The sequence below is a fragment of the Oenanthe melanoleuca genome, unplaced genomic scaffold, assembly GCF_029582105.1.
Source record: "Oenanthe melanoleuca isolate GR-GAL-2019-014 unplaced genomic scaffold, OMel1.0 S044, whole genome shotgun sequence".
In the NCBI taxonomy this organism is placed as follows: domain Eukaryota; kingdom Metazoa; phylum Chordata; class Aves; order Passeriformes; family Muscicapidae; genus Oenanthe; species Oenanthe melanoleuca.
This window is the reverse complement of record NW_026612693.1, coordinates 35,055-53,377: the sequence shown is the minus strand read 5'-3', so window position 1 is coordinate 53,377 and position 18,323 is coordinate 35,055. Positions and strand designations below refer to the sequence as shown.

Sequence of the window (18,323 nt, the reverse complement as noted above, 5' to 3'; positions counted from 1 at the left end):
CGTGGGCAGTGTCTTGAGCTGGGAGGGGTCTGCAGGGCAGAGCTGAGCCCCCAAGGCTGGGCTGGGCTCTGGCAGCACTGACAAGGACAAGGCTTGGAGAGAGAGAATCAGCTCCTAGTAGGAAAAATTCCAGGCAGCAGAGAGCCAGAGCAATCTGGATACCCTCCCTCTTGAAGTGCTAGGGAAAGAGAAGAGGGTTAAAAGAGACTGACTTTTAAATTGGAGCTTTCCAGAAGTCCACTTTATTTTTCCAGCACATTTTAAGTTTGATTACCCTGAAATAGGGGGAGGTGTAATGAGCCAAGTGCACCTGGGTGGGACCAGCAGGTCTGAGTACACTGGGGCACAGGGAGCTGTTTTCCCTCTGGGCTCCCCAGAGTTATGCTTACAGAAATGCTGCTGATGAGAATTTTTGCCACCTCTGAGAAAGGGGAAGTAACTCAAAAGCACCTCCTGGGTGCTTTTCAAGCTAAGGTGAGCTCGAAATTTAAAAATTTAAGTGAAATTTTCCCAGAGAAAGAGAAGGAATTTTGAGTGAATTCTTAAGAAATTAGCATAGGATTGACTCCACAAAGTTTGTGTAATTTATCAATGCCTTTTTTTCCAGTGCATGATGCCCCGAGACAGCAAATGTCCAACAGCAGCTCCATCAGCCACTTCCTCCTGCTGCCATTGGCAGACACGCGGCAGCTGCAGCTCCTGCACTTCTGCCTCTTCCTGGGCATCTCCCTGGCTGCCCTCCTGGGCAACGGCCTCATCATCAGCGCCGTAGCCTGCGGCCACCACCTCACACCCCCATGTTCTTCTTCCTGCTCAACCTGGCCCTCACTGACCTGGGCTGCATCTGCACTACTGTGCCCAAAGCCATGCACAATTCCCTCTGGGACACCAGGAGCATCTCCTACGAAGGATGTGCTGCTCAGGTGTTTTTCTTTCTGTTCTTCATCTCAGCAGAGTTTTATCTCCTGACCATCATGTGCTATGACCGCTACGTGTCCATCTGCAAACCCCTGCACTACGGGACCCTCCTGGGCAGCAGAGCTTGTGCCCACATGGCAGCAGCTGCCTGGGCCAGTGGCTTTCTCAATTCTCTGCTGCACACAGCCAATACATTTTCCCTCCCCCTGTGCCATGGCAATGCCCTGGGCCAGTTCTTCTGTGAAATCCCCCAGATCCTCAAGCTCTCCTGCTCCCAGTCTTACCTCAGGGAAGTTTGGCTTATTATGATTAGTGTCTGTTTAAGTTTTGGCTGTTTTGTGTTCATTGTTTTCTCCTATGTGCAGATCTTCAGGGTTGTGCTGAGGATCCCCTCTGAGCAGGGACGGCACAAAGCCTTTTCCACCTGCCTCCCTCACCTGGCTGTGGTCTCTTTGTTCCTCAGCAGTGGCATATTTGCCAACCTGAAGCCGCCTTCCATCTCCTCTCCCTCCCTGGATCTGTCCCTGTCATTTCTGTACTCAGTGGTGCCTCCAGCCCTGAACCCTGTCATCTACAGCCTGAGGAACCAGGAGCTCAAGGCTGAAGTGTGGACAGTCATGATGGGACTGTTTAAGAAAAAGTAAACTGCTTGCAACTTTCTGCAAGTCACTTGCAATAAAAACCACCTTCCATAATATTTGTTTGGTTTGGTGGTTCAATTCCTCTTTTCTTTCCTTTGATTAAGTATTTTAATATATTCCACAAAGGAATGCCATTCCCTGTGCCCTTTCTCATTTAGATTCTCTCCAACTTTGCTGTGGCCACAGACTGTGTCAGTAAGGAGCTTTGCTCTCGGTGTCTTTAAATGAAAGAAAGGATCTCCCAGCATCTCTCCAGAGATGCCCCTTTTGTTCCCTACTCTGGAGCTGCACCAGCAATGTCTGTGTGCAGAGCTGGGGCAGATCAGTGCTGGCACAGCAGCTGTGCCCAGCAGCAGCAGCAGCACTTGGTGTTGCCAGTGCTGCTCCCGTGCCACTGCCCCGCTGCCCTCCTGCCCCTCGTGTTGCTGCAGGGCCTGAGTGCTCTCGGGGCCGGGCACAGCCCTGGGGGTGGCAGTGCCGGGGCTGCAGCAGGGACAGGCCATGGGCACTGCTGGGGCAGCGCTGACGCCTCAGGGCAGGGCCTGGGGGCTCCAGGCTCCTTGGCCAGGCTCTCTCCACAACACTTGGCCAGGCCAGTGCTGAGCAGAGAAAACCCCCGTGAGCAGCCCCAGGCTGGCCATGGGCAGGCTGGGGGCAAACAGCATGGCTGGTGCTCTGCAAGGGCCCTGCAAGGGGGAGACCCTGGCAAGCAGCAGCAGAGCAGGGGCTGATCCATCCCCACTGCGCTGGACAGCCCAGGGCAGCGTCCCAGAGCGTCCTCATGCACCTGCCAACAACATCCCCCCTCTGCAGCCCTGGCCTCTCCCCCAGCTCACACAGGTGCCGCATCCTTGCAGGCACAGACACGGCAGCACTGGCTCAGGAGCCCCTGTTTGCACTGCACAGAGCAGGCGTCAGCACCCCCATGGTGCTGCTGTGGGGAGATGGAGCTGAGTGAGCACAAATGCCATCAGCCCCTGGGGCCAGCAAGGGCTGGGGATGGGAGGGAAACCACTCAGGTTTGTCGTGGCCTCTGCAGTCAGCCAGAAAGTTTGTTCTCATGAGCTTGAAGTTTCCTGTCCCACTGCAAACATCATTGCTTAGAGCCAGGGATGCCTGGCAGCCACCCCCAAACTGCCCTGAGCATTTTCCTTGGGTTCACCTTTGCTTTCTTTACTTTTCCCTGGTGCAGATTTCTTCCTATTTCCCATCTCCGTTCCGTCCCCTTCAAACACCCCATCCCTGTTTGCCCTTTCCTCTCTAGCTCCACTCCTGATTTTATTTTAATTAGCTGGCATGATGGGAATATCCCTTGAGGTGCAGGATCATCCTACAAGTGCTTCAGGAATTGTCCTGCAGTGGCTCGTGCTGCTCCCTTGCCAGAGGCACCACAGGCCAGGGGGGCACATCTGGGCTGGTGTGTCTGGGTGTGGGGCTCCCTGTTCTGGGCAGTGAGGAGGGGCTGGAGAGGCTCTGCAGGACTGACAGGATGGGCTTTGGGACTGTGTGGAGAAGCTGAGGGACCTGGGCTGCTGAACCTTCTGAAGAGGAGGCCCAGGGCTCATCCTGCAAGTGCTCCAAGGGTGGTTTCAGAGAATCCCAGAATCAGCCAGGCTGGAAAAGACCTTGGAGATCATCAAGTCCAATCTGTGCACTGACACCACCTTGTCTTCCCTGAGCCTTCTCTTCTCCAGAATAAAAAACTGCAGCTCCCTCAGCCGCTCCTCACGGGTCTTGTGTTCCAGACCTTTCACCAGCCTTGTTGGCCTTTTCTGGAAATGCTCCAGTCCCTCCATGTCCTTCCTAAATTGTGGAGGCCCAGATCTGGACACAGCACTCCAGATGCTGCCCAATCAGTGCTGAACACAGGGGAAGAATCACTGCCCTGGTCCTGCTGGCCACACCATTCCTGATCCAGGCCAGGTGCCATTGGTCTTCTTGGCCACCTGGGCACACTGCTGGCTCATGTCCAGCCTGCTGTCCATCAGTGCCCCCAGGTCCCTTTCTACATGGCTGCTGTCCAGCCCCTCTGTCCCCAGCCTGTAGCACTGCAGTGGTGGTTGTAGCCAAAGTGCTGGACCAAGGACTTGATCCTGTTAAACCTCAATAGCTGGATTTTGTCCCTGGATCCAGCCTGTCCAGATCCTTGTGCAGAGCTTTTCTACCCTCCAGCAGATCCACACTGGCACCCAGCTTGATGTCACCACGGTTCTATGAGGCCTCCCAGTGTCACAAGGTCCCTTTGGTTCCCTGAGGCCCCTTGGTGTTACAAAGTCCCTTGGATCCTTGGGCCCCACAGTTTCACAATGGCACCTTGATCCCCCAAGGCCCTGAAGTGTCACAGTGGATCCTTGGTTCCATGAGGTCTCACAGTGCAGCAATGCTCTCCTTGGTTCCACAGTGTCACAGGGGCCTCTTGGTCCCAAGGGGCACCATGGTGTCAAACATTTTTCCTTCATTCCAGGAGTCCCTGAGGAGCAACACTGGCCTCTTGGTTCCATTTTCCCTGCAGTGTCACAGTGGCCCCATCATTACATGAGGTCCTGCTCTGTCACAATGCTCTGCATGGTCCCACAAGGCCCTGCAGGGTCACAGTGGCCTCTTGGTTCCATGAGGCCTCCGAGTGCCACCATGAATTCCTTGGTGCTGCAGTGTCATAGTGAAGCCCTGGTTACACAAGATCCTGCAGTGTCACGAGGGACCCTTGGTTCCATGGGGCACCACAGTGTCACAATTGTTCCCTTAGTTCCAAGAGTCCTTGCAGTGGAACAATGGCCCCTTGATTCCATTGGCCCCAGGCTCTCACAAGGCTCTCCTTGGTTCTGCAGTGTCACAATGGCCCCTTGGTTCCACAAGGCCCTGCAGTGTCACAGTGGCCTCTGTGGTTCCACAAGGACCCAGATTTTCACCATGGACTCCTTGCTTCCATGCAGCCCCACAGTGTCACAGTGGCCCCTTGGCTCTGTGGTGCCATGTCGTACACAGTGTCACCATGGTCCTCTCAGTTCCACGAGGCCCTGCAGTGTCACAATGGCCCCTTGCTTCCCCAGGGCCCTGCAGTGTCACAATCATCACAGAATCACCCAGGCTGGAAACGATCTTTGAGAACATCAAGTCCAACCTGTGACCCACCACCTTGTCATCCAGACCATGGCACTCAGTGCCACATCCAGTCTTTCCATATCCAATCAGCCACCTCCCTGGGCAGCCAATTCCAAGGCCAAATCACACTTTTTGTAAAGAATATTTCCTAATGTCAAGCCTAAATGTTTCCTTGTGCAGCTTAAGGCTGTGTCCTCTTGTCCTGTCACAGTTCCTTGGGAAAAGAGCCTGATCCCCACCTGGCTGCACCCTCCTGTCAGGGAGTTTTAGAGAGTGATGAGATCTCCCCTGAGATTCCTCCAGGATAAACATCCCCAGCTCCCTCAGCCCCTCCTCACAGCACTTGAGTTCCAGACCCCTCACCAGCCTTGTTGCCCTTCTCTGGACATGTTCCAGCCCCTCCATGTCCTTCCTAATTTGGGGGCCCAGAACTGGACACAGCACTCGAGGTGCTGCCCAAACATTGCCGAGCACAGGGGAAGAATCACTGCCCTGGTCCTGCTGGCCACACCATTCCTGATCCATAGGGGTCCCAGGGGTTGAATGAGGGAAATGATGGGGGGGGGACGAGGACAATGACAATACATGACTGATTGTCAGCCATGTTGGGTCTTGATTGTCATCTCTATTCAGACTGCATTAGAAGGTTCTGGGGGTCAATATCTCTTGGGCATTGCAGATATCAATCTAGAAATAGGAAAAGACAACAAAACAAAATCCATTTCTCTGCATTATTTTCAAAATAGTATATTGACTTGGAATACACTTGTGAAATCTTTCTAAGTAATCATAGAGGAATTGAAAACATAAGTTATTCCCAGGGGCTTTTTTTTGTTTTGAACAAGTGTTTATGAGTCTTTGCCACTAAATTCCTGAACTGAAGAACTCCAGAAAAAAGAGGCCTCTGGAGAAGTAAAATTCTTCAGCATCCTCCAAGTGGCTGAGGATCCATCCTCATCAGAGCAGGAATGAACAGAAATGGGCACAGCTTTGTGGCTGCCCCAGCTCTGGGATGGGCCCTGGGCCTGCAGCAGGAGCAGCTCTGCAGGGCCCCAAGGCTGGGGCTGTTGTGCTGGCCTGGGCAGATGGGATGGCAGCAGGGGCTGCAGAGCTCTCAGGAGCTCAGGGAGAGGGGAGCAGGGCACACAGGGAGCCTCCTTTTGCCTTGGCCAAGCACATTCCCAATGATCACCCCAAATAGCCACACCCACTGACCACACCCCACTGACCACACCCCACTGACCACCACCACTGACCACACTCAGTGAACACACCCATTGCCAAGACACCAATGCCCACACCCCCAATGATCACACCCCACCAAATTTTCCCACTCACCACATCCACAGCCCACACCCACTGACCACACCCAATGACCACTCTGCACTGCTCACACCCACTGACCACCCCCACTGACTGCAGCAATTGACTCTACCCCAAAGACCCTCAAACTGACCGAACCCCCACTGAGCACACCCCCACTGACCTTAACCACTGACCACAACCCAACTAACACCAAACTGACCACATCCACTGACCACAAACACTGACCCCACCCCCACTGAACATCCACACCAACTACATCTACTGACCATACTGACTGACCACTTCCATGGACCACACCCACTTGCTAGAACCCCTGACCACACCCCAATGACTGCCCAACTGACCGTACACCCACTGACCACACCCAATGACCACACCCCCTGACTACACACCAATGACCACCTCAATGACAATCCCACTGACCACACCCCACTGACCACCCCCATGACCACCTCCAATGACCACACCAACTGACCAACGCTGTTGCCCAGACACCAATGCCCACACCCGCCGACAGTACCCACTGACAAAACACAATGACCACCTCCACTGACCAAACCACATGGACCTGGCTAATGACCACACCCACTGACCACACCCTTGTCCCACACACCACTGCCTGCACCCCATTTGTTGCGTTTGATGTTGTTTAGGGTGACAGCAAGTAAGAAGCTGGAAGGGCCTTTGCAGGGGTTTCACGGAGATATTTATTTCAGCCACACGTGTGCACTGTCCATGTTCAGAGAACAAAGGCCACGTACTTTGTAAGGGTCCAGGTTAAATACATGGGAAGAGCATCAGAGACCAATTACCAGGGGCCATGGGGGTGTCACAAGGGTGGGTTTGGAGCAAAGGGCCAACAGGGAAACAGTTGGGAGTGACCGAAAGGCTGACAGACAGGGAGAGGGCACAGAGCTGACCCAGGGAAAAGAACAGGAGCTGCTTTCCCTGACTGTGAATGCCTTTCTTGGTCTCCACACTCACACTCACTCACCACACTCACTGACCACTCTGCCACTGACTGCACCCAATGACCCCACTTACTGACCACCACCCATGACCAATTGACCACCCAACTGACCACACCTACTTACCACCCCTCAGCAACCTCCCAACTGTCCGTGTACACTGACTACAGCAACTGATCACATCCCATTGCCCACACCCACCGCCCACACCCACTGACAACAGACTGACCACACCGCCACTGACCACCAACACTGACCACAAACAACTGACCATACCAAATTGACCAAACACACTGATCACAACCACTTAGCACACCTCTACTGCCCACACCCACACACAACTCCCATTCACCATACCACAATGACCATCCACAGTCAGCATCCACTGACCACCCAAACTGAACACACTAACCACTCCAAATGACCACACCCACTGACCACTCTCCACTGCTCACTCACTGATCATTGCTACTGACCACACCTACTGACCACTCTCCACTGCTCACACCCACTGACCACACACACTGACCACTCTCCATTGCTCACACCCACTGACCACACCCACTGACTGCACCCCACTCACCCCCCAAATGACCATACCTCCACTGAGCATACCCACTGAACACATCCACTGACCACACCAAATGACCACTTAACTGAGCACCCCTCCATTGACCACAAACACTGACCACACCTTCTGCCCACACCCACTTCCCACATCCACTGACCGCACTCCACTGACCAAACCTACTGGCCACACCACTGCCCACATTCACCTGCCCACCCAACTTACCACATTCCCTACCAAAGGGCCAGGGAACAAGGTCCAGCAGCTGTGCTGGTTCTGCAGAGCCACAACAGCCCCTGCTTCCATGAGTTTCTGCACAGTCAGCAGCGGTTCCTTGGTTCCAGTGATGCCCTGCTGGGTCACAATGGATGTTTGGTTTCATGAAGTTCTGCAGTGTCACCATGGCCTACCTCATTCCATGAGCTTCCGTGGTGTCAAGATGGACTCCTTGGATGGGCAGGGTAACAATGGACAATTGGGTCCATGCAGCCCCACTGGGACACCATGGACTCCTTGGTTCCATGAGGTTCCAGCTCTGTTGCCATGGTCTCTGTGGATCCACAGTGTCACAATGGACCACTGGATCCATGTGGCCCTGCTGTGTCACAATGGGCCCTTGGTTCCATGGGAACCAAGTGTCACAATTGACTCCTTGCTTCCATGTTGCCTCCTCAGTGTCAAAATGGGTCCTTTATTCTCTGAGAAACACAAAAGTTTTGTGGAAACACTGAGCAAATCCTGCTTAACACACCTGGGAACACCTGTCTGCCTTCAAAGGAGGGGTTAAAGGTGAGAATGGCACCAGCAATTTCCATCTGCAACAGAGATCCAGGGAAAGGACAAGGACAGAGAATTCAGGTGAAAGACTCAGAAAATTCTGCTTACAGAGATCATGTCTGGTCCCACTGTCCCTTGTAGAAAGGTGACATCATTCCAGGCAGCCTGGACTGACCATGTGGCTCCTCACTGGGGTTTGGTGTTCAGGAAAGCTGCTCAGGCCTTTCCATTCTTTCTTCACAAACAAGAAAACTTCTCCTGGGCCTGTGTGCAGGCAGAGCCCTGAGGAGAGCAGATGGGACATGGTGCAGTGGGCTGGGACACCCAGCTGTAGAGCTCAGGGGACAAGGTTCTGATGCAGGGCACAGGGATGTCAGTCCCAGGTGGGTGATGTCAGGCATGCTGAGGCTGGGGGTGAGGAGCAGGCTGTCCAAACAAGATCAGCCCTCAAAGGGCTCATTCTTCTGCGTGCCCAGAGCTCCTAATGAGACATTCAGCATCAAGATCACTTGGAAAATGCTTCAGTCTGAACTGAACTGTTCTCTGAATTGAAAAAAATAATCCATTGATTAAAAAAAAAAAGATCATAAGGTGCCCTTTGAAGTCTTCTTCCTCAAGAAAACTCCAAAATTACTCCAATGAGCTGCAAAAGCCCTGGAGATTTGAAGAAAATTGAAGGAACTCTAAGGGCTCCTGAGGGATTTTTGGTTTTTTAATCAGTCCCCACATGGATTTGGGGTTGAGTCCAGGACCCTGAGACACTGAGAGAAGGCTGAAGAAGCTGCTCAAGGAGTCAGAGCAAAACTGCAGGGTCACAGTGGCCTCTTGGTTCCATGAGCCTCCGAGTGCCACCATGGATTCCTTGGTGCTGCAGTGTCTTAATGGAGCCCTGGTTGCACAAGATCCTGCAGTGTCACGAGGGACCCTTGGTTCCACACTGGGGCACCACAGTGTCACAACTGTTCCCTTAGTTCCAAGAGTCCTTGCAGTGGAACAATGGCCCCTTGGTTCCACAAGGCCCTGCAGTATCACAGTGGCCTCTGTGGTTCCACAAGGACCCAGACTGAAACACTGAAGTTTCTTACAATTTTAATGGATCCCACTGAGGGTCACAACTGAATAAGTGTCCCCAGGTCCCAGTTAGAGCAGAACAATGGAAGCACTGAAGACAGATGAGGACAAACAAGGGAAAGGTCTTTCTGATGCTGAGCAAACCTGGATGTGTTTCAGGAATGCAAAGGGCCAAGGCCTGAGCCCCATGACACAAAGGGGCCATTCTGATTGTGCCAGGCCTCATGGAACCAAGGGGCCAATTGTGCACGGTGGGGCTTCATGGAACCAGAGGTCCACTGTGACATTGCAGGACCTCATGGAACAACAGAGACTATTGTGACTCCTTGGGACCAACTGGATCCGAGGGGACATTGTGGCACTGCAGGGCCTTGTTTAACCAAGAGGCCATTTTAGCACAGCAGGGCCCCATGGAATGAAGGGGACCACAGTGTGAGCCTCCATGAGATGAAGGGTGCATTCTGACCCCGTGGAACCAAGGAGACCATTGCTGCACTGCAGGGAATTGTAAGAGTCTAAAATGAGGGATGTGGGACTCCAGGCGGGCTCTTTTAAATGCCGTTTATTGTATCCAAATAATGCAGCAATTCACAGGCCGTGGGTGACAAGACCCCTTGCCCACAGCCTTTTCAGCCACAGCTGTGGGTTCATCTGAAAGCTTCCTCTAGTTCCAGTTACAATGCATTATATACTTTTCATTACAGAGCATCTTAAAACATGACAACTAATCAATACCTTTACTATTACCTATAGCCTATCACAACTACTAACATTCCCATATTCATGTTACTATTTCCAATCATAAAAGGTTAGCACGTTACAGTTTAAGCTAGAAGTTGTTCTTCAGTTTTCCTGCAGTGGAAAATTCTGAGATCTTTTCTCTACTTGCAACAGGGCATTTTTGTTTGTGAAAATCTTTTTGCTTGGTAAGAATATCTTTTGTTTGAGGTGCATTTATCCTTTGTTCTTAGTCATAAAAGCCCCTTCCAACTCACTTGCTCTTTGCCTTCTTAGTTACCCAGTAAAACTCGCTCAGCAATTCTTTTCTTCCACATCAAAACTTGCTATCATTTCTATACCTTCTTCAGATCCTACATTCAAAGATCTTTGTGTTATACATACATATGTGTGCGACCTTTCTGTCAGCTCCTTCTCCTGCCCACCAGGGTATCGTGGCACCAAGGAGGCCATTTGGAAGCAGTGTGGCCTCATGGAACCGTGGAAACCATAATGACAATGTGTGTCTAACCTAAGGACATTTAGTGGCACTGCAGGGACTCATGGAACCAAGGGCACAATGGTGACACCGTGAGCTCCAAGGGCCCAAGGGGGCATTCTGGCATTGCAGAGCCAAGGGAACATTGTGACGCTGTGTGGTGTCATGGAACCAATGCTCTGTTGTGACATTGCAGAGCCTGATGGAATCATGGAGACCACTGTGACACAACAGGCCTCATGAACAAAGGGGCCCTTGGGACACTTTGGGCTCCACAGAATCAAGGAGTCCATTGTGACACTGCGGGCCCTGTCAGCCGAGGGGCAATTGTGGCACTGTGTGACACTGTTACGAGTGGATGTGAGAGTTTAGAGAAGTCCCTGCCCTTTGTCCAGGCCTCTGGCAGCAGGCAGTGCCTTTATGGAGATGGCCAGCACCCCAAAACACACTCTCCTTTGCAAGTTATTTAACTGTGGGAGTCCAGAGTATTCCTCTGGCTTCCTTGGAAGGTTTAAGACCCCCCTGGCGGGGTCCCCAAAGACCCTTGAATGAGACCCAGGTGTCTCGGGGGCTGGATTTGGCTCCTTGGAACAATTTACCAACATTGAGAGAGGAAATGCAAGCCGCAAAAATAAATAGAGTGTAAATTAGACTGTTAGAATGTAGAATTAGCAGATTTCTAGAATGTTTGTGATAAGGGACACGTGGCCAAGATGGAGAATTGGGGGTGTGGATATTCTTCCTCCTTCTTCTCCGTGTCATCCATGCTGGGTGACATGCTGGCACTCTTAGATTGGATGAGAACAGATCTGGACCATGTAACAAGATTGTATTGTATTGGGGGTCATTTGTAAATACCTAGTACGTAGTTTAGACTATAAAAGATAAGTCCTGCCTCTGCCAGGCGGATTCTGCCATGGACGTCTGGCGAGCAGACTGCTGTTCGCTGGACAAAGCATTCCTGAGATAAGCAACAATAAACAACCATGAAAACCTCTAAGAACAGCCTCCTGCAGTCTCTCATCGGCGGGCATTGGAAAGAGCTGGGTTCCAAACCACCTGCATGTCCACCAGAGGTGATCTCAGCTCTAAGGAGACACCTCAGGATGTGACATTTGGCGTCCTCTGGATGGGCTGCAGCCTACAAAGGTGGGTGCGGACCCCTGGACCCTGAAAACCCAGCTCGAGAAGATGCACACAGCTGGAGGAGACCCCCTCAGGCAGAGACATTTGACCACCTGGCTGATCCTTGTAGCCTGCAAAGGCAGGTACAGACCTCCAGAAGACCGAGCTTCAGAAGAGGCACGCCGTTGAAAAGGACTGCAGAGGAGATTTTTGGCCCTCTGCCAAGAAAAGCCGCGGTCCAGACGCGAGTCGGAGAGGAGGTGTCCCGGGAAGCCTCGCTCCTGTGCACTGCTGGTCAGTTTCAGGAACCTCCGAATCGATTTTGGACAAATTGCTTTTGGGTAAGACGGTTCAGATTCAGATACATCATAGGAACACTATAGGCAGAACTCTCAGCCAGGAACAGCTCACTTTACTATCCACTTTGAAAGTTTTAGCTTTTGTTCATCCTGTCTCTGTCACAGAGAAGGAATTCTGAGATTTGCTTGTGTGGGTGAAGCTTCATTACCCACAGGCAGAAACAAATGTACTATTTACAGCAGGATTCTGGCAAAAAGTTAATTGTGATTGATATAAGTCTGTAACTCTGAAAGATAAGGGAGTGAAGGACTCCCGAAAGTGTAGCTTTATCCAGTCTCTCCTTGGCAGAAAGCAATTAAAGTCCCTCAGAGACTGGGGAAGGATTCTCACCTAGCTATGAGCTGGGGGAGGGAAGTTTATGGCTGCCGTGCCAGCAGCAGCGGGTTCAGCAAAGGATTTTTTAACGGTAGCACGAGTTATGTTAGAGGCATTGTCTGCTGAAAAAATAAAGGTTTCTAGTCCTCTGAAGGCCATAGAGGGTCTCTCAGGACTTGAAAAGGGGACATCCAGCCAGCAGCTGGTGTCTACACAAACTGTCTGCCAGCAGCAGACCAGTTCGTCTTCGGACATCCTAGATTCCTCAGATTCACCCAAATTCCTAGAATTACCTGAACCTAACCCTAAATCGGGAAAACTCAGAATGGAGGTTTTTCCAAAGAATTTTGACGATTTAGACTTTTGTTTTTTCAATCCCTCAAAAATGACCTCACCACCAGCAGGGAGGCAATTGCATTCTACCCAGGGAGCGGTGGGGGGATCAAGGGAGGGAGATGAAATGGGACACACGATACCTTATACTTCTACAATGCTAGAACAGACAATTCGTGGTGCTGCGGGAATACACAGAGTAACTGCAACGCCATCGGGATTTCAGATCAGGGACACTTTTCCGGCTTTGTCACCACTTTCGCGGAGAGGGACGCCACAGATCTCGGAAAGCGGGGCGGGGGGGACACGAACGCGCGCGGCAGTGGCGGGGGGTGGAGATATGAGTATAGAAACCGCAGCGCGATTCATTGTCCGCGGAAAAACCCCGTTGGTCAGTGGCGCCTCATGGGGAACCCAGGCGGAGCGACCCCCCCAGGGGCGGCGGGATCGATCCCTGACGCGGCGGGCGGGGGAATTTCTCGCGGCCGGGGGGAGGTGGCTCCGGGTGGGATCGGCGCGGCTGGATTCGCGGGGGTGGCGCTGCCCATGCCGGGGACGGGGCGGGTCTCGGTGGCCGGCACACAAGCGGCGGCGGGGCCAGCCACGCCCGGGGGGGGCGGGTCACACCCGGGAGGGAGAGCAGGACAGCCCGACCCGGGAGCAGCCAGCGGCGCATGCGTGGTTCGACCTGGGCGTGGGGAGCACACGCAGGCGTGGCGCCTGGAGATGCCAACATCCCCGAACACGGAAGTGACAGGAACAGAACAGGGACACTCAAATGTAGACAGGCATCACAGCATGCGGGCACGAAGGCCAAGATTTAGTTCACAGAGCAGTGATTCCAGCGTGGAATTTCCAAGGGCCAGAAATGAGTCACCAGGGCAGAGCCGGCCCGTGCCGGACGGAGGACGGGGTGCGGCAGCAGCGGCCCCGGCCCCGGCCCCGAGCAGGAAGCGCGCGGCAAACACAAAACCCAGAAATGTCAGCGATGCAGGGAAAACTGTTTCAGGGAAAGACAGATTCAAAAAAGGGAAAAAATTCATGCTTTGTAAAGTCAAAAGAGAAAAATTTAACAACTTTTAAGCAATTGCAGGCAGCTGCCCGGACGGTGCTGATTCAAAGAAAACCCGGACACAGCAGCGTGAGGTCCTCAGCCCGGGGCTCACAGGGAGGAGGGGGAGCGCCGCTGCCCCGCTCCCAAAAAAGGGCTTCAACAGTACCCCCGCTGCTCTCCCCTGCCTTGCACGGGTCAAGTGCTGCTGAGGGGAAGAGGAATGGGGGATGGAGAGACGCCAAGAGCTGTTTTTATCTATATTGTGGAGAACAAGCAGAACGAGGGAAATTGATAAGAGACTCAGTTTTATTTTCAGTTCTTGTATGTTAAACTAAGGTGTTTGTTTTTGTATTGTTAAAAAGATGCTGATAATTTTAAGAGTGATGAAGGTATTTTAATAGTATTAGGTATTTTAATAATTGAAGGTATAATAAGGTATTTTATATTTTATTTAAATACATATCAGCTATATTTAGTGATTTGTTATTTCTCAGATATGAGTGTACGTTTATTTAAATGTCAACATTGAGTTTTAATTTTCCTATAGTTAATTGTTTCAAAGAAACCAGTTTCTAAGTATTTGCAATACTGTCAATATAAATCAATAGATTTCGAATTCTTGTAAGAAGCTTGCAGATTTATGTTTTGCAGATTTATGAATATTTTAGTTTTCCCTTCAAATCAAATTGCAATGGATTTCTAGTCTACATTTTTAAAATTATCAATGAAATGTTGTGTGAACACAAATCAAGACCACTTCTAGGATCATCATTTGAATTGTAAAACTTAATTTAAATCAAAATTCTTTTCACATATATTGCAAAAGCAGTATTTATCTATCAGTTCAATTTTAAGATTTAAATATAGTTTCTGTATTTAATTTTAAAAACACTGTAATAAGATTGTATGAATTCTGTATCACAGAATGATTTTATTTTCTGTTTCATTGTTTAATTTGAACTCTGTCAGCATTTTAAGTAAGTTTTGGAAAGTCTCCAGGTGTATTCTTGAATCAAATGTGTAATTAGTTAAGTTGTGAACTTAATGGTTTTTTGTCTTTCTTTTATTAATTCTCTCTTTTATTTTGGCAGGTCTTTTGTGACCTGGCCCTGTGCAAGTTTTGAATATTTTGCAGAATTCCAGAAAATTACTTGAGCTCCATTCTCAGAATGAATTTCTAGTGTTATGGTTTTCCTGAGTTGCTATCACAGAAGCATTGCAGCAGCTTGCCATGTTCAAAGCATTTTACCCTAAAGAAGAATTTTAGAGAAAATTAGTTGCTAAAGGAATTTGATTTCTTCTTCACCTTGAAATATTTTGTATTGTAGTTTTGTTGTTAAGAGTTGTGAGGTTTTTTTTCTTTAATAAGAAGATGTCAGGGACTTCTCTTCCAATTAGAGTTTAGGCTCTGGCCAAGCCTTGATTCTAACTGAAAGAGAAAAATGTATAAACCCAGGTGTTTTCTGCATCAAAATAATATTCCAATCGTTTGGATTGGCAATATGACCTTGTCAGTATGACAGCTGAAGCTAACCTTGAAGTGAATTTGGTGTTCATTTTCCGGAGATGACCATCTGATTCCTCATTGAATCAAGGTTTGTCAGCTGTTTGCAGACCCTGAGGTGAAGACACAGTTTTTTAAGAGGTGATGACACAGTTTTTAAAAATTGATGATTATCTAATCTTGTAAATGTATGTTTGATGTTTAAGGTATTGATAATTGCTGAATTGTGTTTTAACTTCAGAAGATTTAAACTTTGTGTTTGTTTTTTGTTAGAAAATAGTTGAAGGAAAATTCTCCAGTTTTGATCAAAAATCTAGAAACAAAGAAAAATTGAAAAGCTTTCAAAATAAGTATTTGGAGGAAGGGTTCTGCTTGTGTCTCCACAGAGAGAGGACAAAGATGAATGCCAATGAGATACGTGAGGCAATGTCCAGCCAAGATGCGGGCAGATGCCAGCCCTGGAAGTGAAGGGGCAAGCTCACAGATTGAATCAGAAACAAAGATGATGAACTTCTCTCCAGACACCTGACTTGAAAAACTAATAAACCTCTTTAGATGGGTCAGTGGGCCTTGAAAAAGAAGAAATTGAGTGCTTTGAAGAATTTAGTCAAGATGGTGATTTGCTCATTGTGGCATCCATGCAACAGAAGCTGCAAAAAGCTCATGACTGTCTGATCACAAAAGTGCAAAAGGCTGGATTGGAAATTAGCACTTCAAGATTTGTGAAATTGCACACTGGAATTTTTCATGTTTGTTACTCTGAAGAAGACCTCTGGTTCATGGAGATTGCTTCATGATCTCAGAAAGCTGAATGAGACTGTAGAGCCTCAGAAAATAGAAATCAGCTCAAAAATCAACAATTTGCAAGACCTACAACAATTTCTTGGAAAGATAAACTGGATGAAGCCTGATTTTAGAAATCACAAGAGAAGACCTTTCATTTTATTTAATTTTCTGAAAGGAACAGCGATATTAAATTTCCTAGAAACTCTCACACCAAAAGCACGAAGAGCTTTGGAAAGGTTGCAGAAATTTTATAGCAGAAACAAGCACATTGTTATTTAGATTCATTGCCTTTTGTTTAGTGGTGTTGAGAGAAGGAACACAGTTATATGGTTTAATTTTTCAATGGGATGAGTCTTAAAGGGACCAACGTTTAATTATAGAGTGGATTTTTCTATTTTACCAATCCCCGAAGACAATTTTTACAGATTTAAAAATAATAGATCATAATAAAGGGAAAAACAAGGTTAATGACAATGACAGGCAGAGATTTTTTATAATTCATTTACCCATGAAAAAGCAGTGTTTTGATTTGGCACACCAAAATCACTGGATTTGGCAATTGTATTGTTAGATTATACAGGTATTTATACAATTCACTATCTGAGTCACAGGTTGTTGAAAGCAAAATTAAAGTTCAGAGAAAAATCAAAAATGAGTGAGGAACCATTGGACAAGGATCATAGTGTTCACTGATGGTTCAAGAAAACTCACAAATCAGTAATTATATATCAGAATTAAATTATAGGAAAATAGGAATTGGATGTGGAAACAGTGCAAGATTCACCACAAATTGTGAAATTGGCAGCAATGGTCAGAGTTTTTGAATTGTTCTAGCAACCCCTTGATTTAATTCAAAGATTCGGTGCATGTGACTAAACATAGTTAAAAGATTGGAAGGGTCACTTTTAAAGAAAACAAGCAATGACATTCTATATTCATATTTATCATATATGAAAACATTGCAGAAAAACAGGACACATAAATATTCTATTACACATATTAAAGCTCATCATTCCCAGAATTTTGGTAGAGGGAATGCATGGACAGATGGATTGACCATGTCTGTTTTGCAAACCTTGCCAGATATTTTTAAGCAGGTAAAATTAAGCCATGCATTTTTCATCAAAATACACAAGCATTGATTGAATCTTTTCACATTTCAAAAAAGCCAAGCAAAAGAAATTACTTAGTCCTGTCGGGATTGTCAAATGATATAGCCACCAGTTTTTATGGGAGCAGTCAACCCTAAGGGGACTGCAAGGTCTTCAACTGTAGCAGACGGACTGTGACAAAATACTCATTTTTGGAAAACTGAAAAAACATTTATATTTTAGTTGACATCATTTTATGAGCAATTTTAGAGAAAACAAAAAAAGGGGGGGAGACAGAAGCTATGCCTCACATGTGGTTGAACAAAAGTTTTATTATGTATTAAACTTCTTAAATAGGTTCTTTTTTAGAGTGAACTCCACCAATTATAAGATATTTTACAAATGATACAAGAGCAAAGCTAAAAGAAAATCCTTTGGTTTTGATCAGAAATTTAGAAACAGGATAAAACTAAAGGGCCTTTCAAACTAATCATGTGGGGAAAAGATTGTGCTTGTGTTTTCACAGATAAAGGATTGAAAGTGGATTCCTACAAAATACATGAAACCGTATTGGGCCCAAACGCAAGCAGAAGCCAATCAGTGGAAGTGAGGAAATAGTTCGCAGACAGAATTAAAGACAAAGGATGTGAACTCATTTCAGACAAGACATAAAAGATTTAAGGACTGACAGTGAAACATGTTTGTTTAAATGTTGTATCTTATCTTTTAGTCAACTATGTTAGATAACAAAGCAGATTTATCAGTGATGCAGCCAAGGGAGAAGGTTTGGAGAAAATTTAGCACAGACAGCGGGGTTGGACACAATTTGTTTGGGACATTCCAGGCCAGGAAAGGCCATTTTCAATCATGTCTGGTGGGATTGCCAGTGAAGAATGGCCCATTCCGGAGGGCATCCCTTCATGGGCGATGCGAGTTGTGACAACTCCTGTGGACGGATGACATGTGTGGGTTCAATTTCTCCCTGTGGCCTTTTTCGAACCAGAAGAATTAGAAATGTTTTGCTTCAACAAGAATGGACTTTTGTATTGTATTTAATGTTTCAAGGAGTGACAAAGAACCAAACAATGAATGTTACTCTGAATCAGGATGTATATAATAATTGTACTATAGTCTCAAACAAACCATCCTTCCAAGTTTTAGCACAGTT

At 48.3% G+C, this 18,323-nt stretch overlaps 1 pseudogene; it reads left to right on the top strand.

Annotated features, from left to right (window-relative positions):
• The first annotated feature begins 413 nt into the window (after positions 1 to 413).
• On the top strand, positions 414 to 1,562 carry LOC130266441 (olfactory receptor 14A16-like; annotated as a pseudogene).
• Positions 1,563 to 18,323: the final 16,761 nt, after the last annotated feature.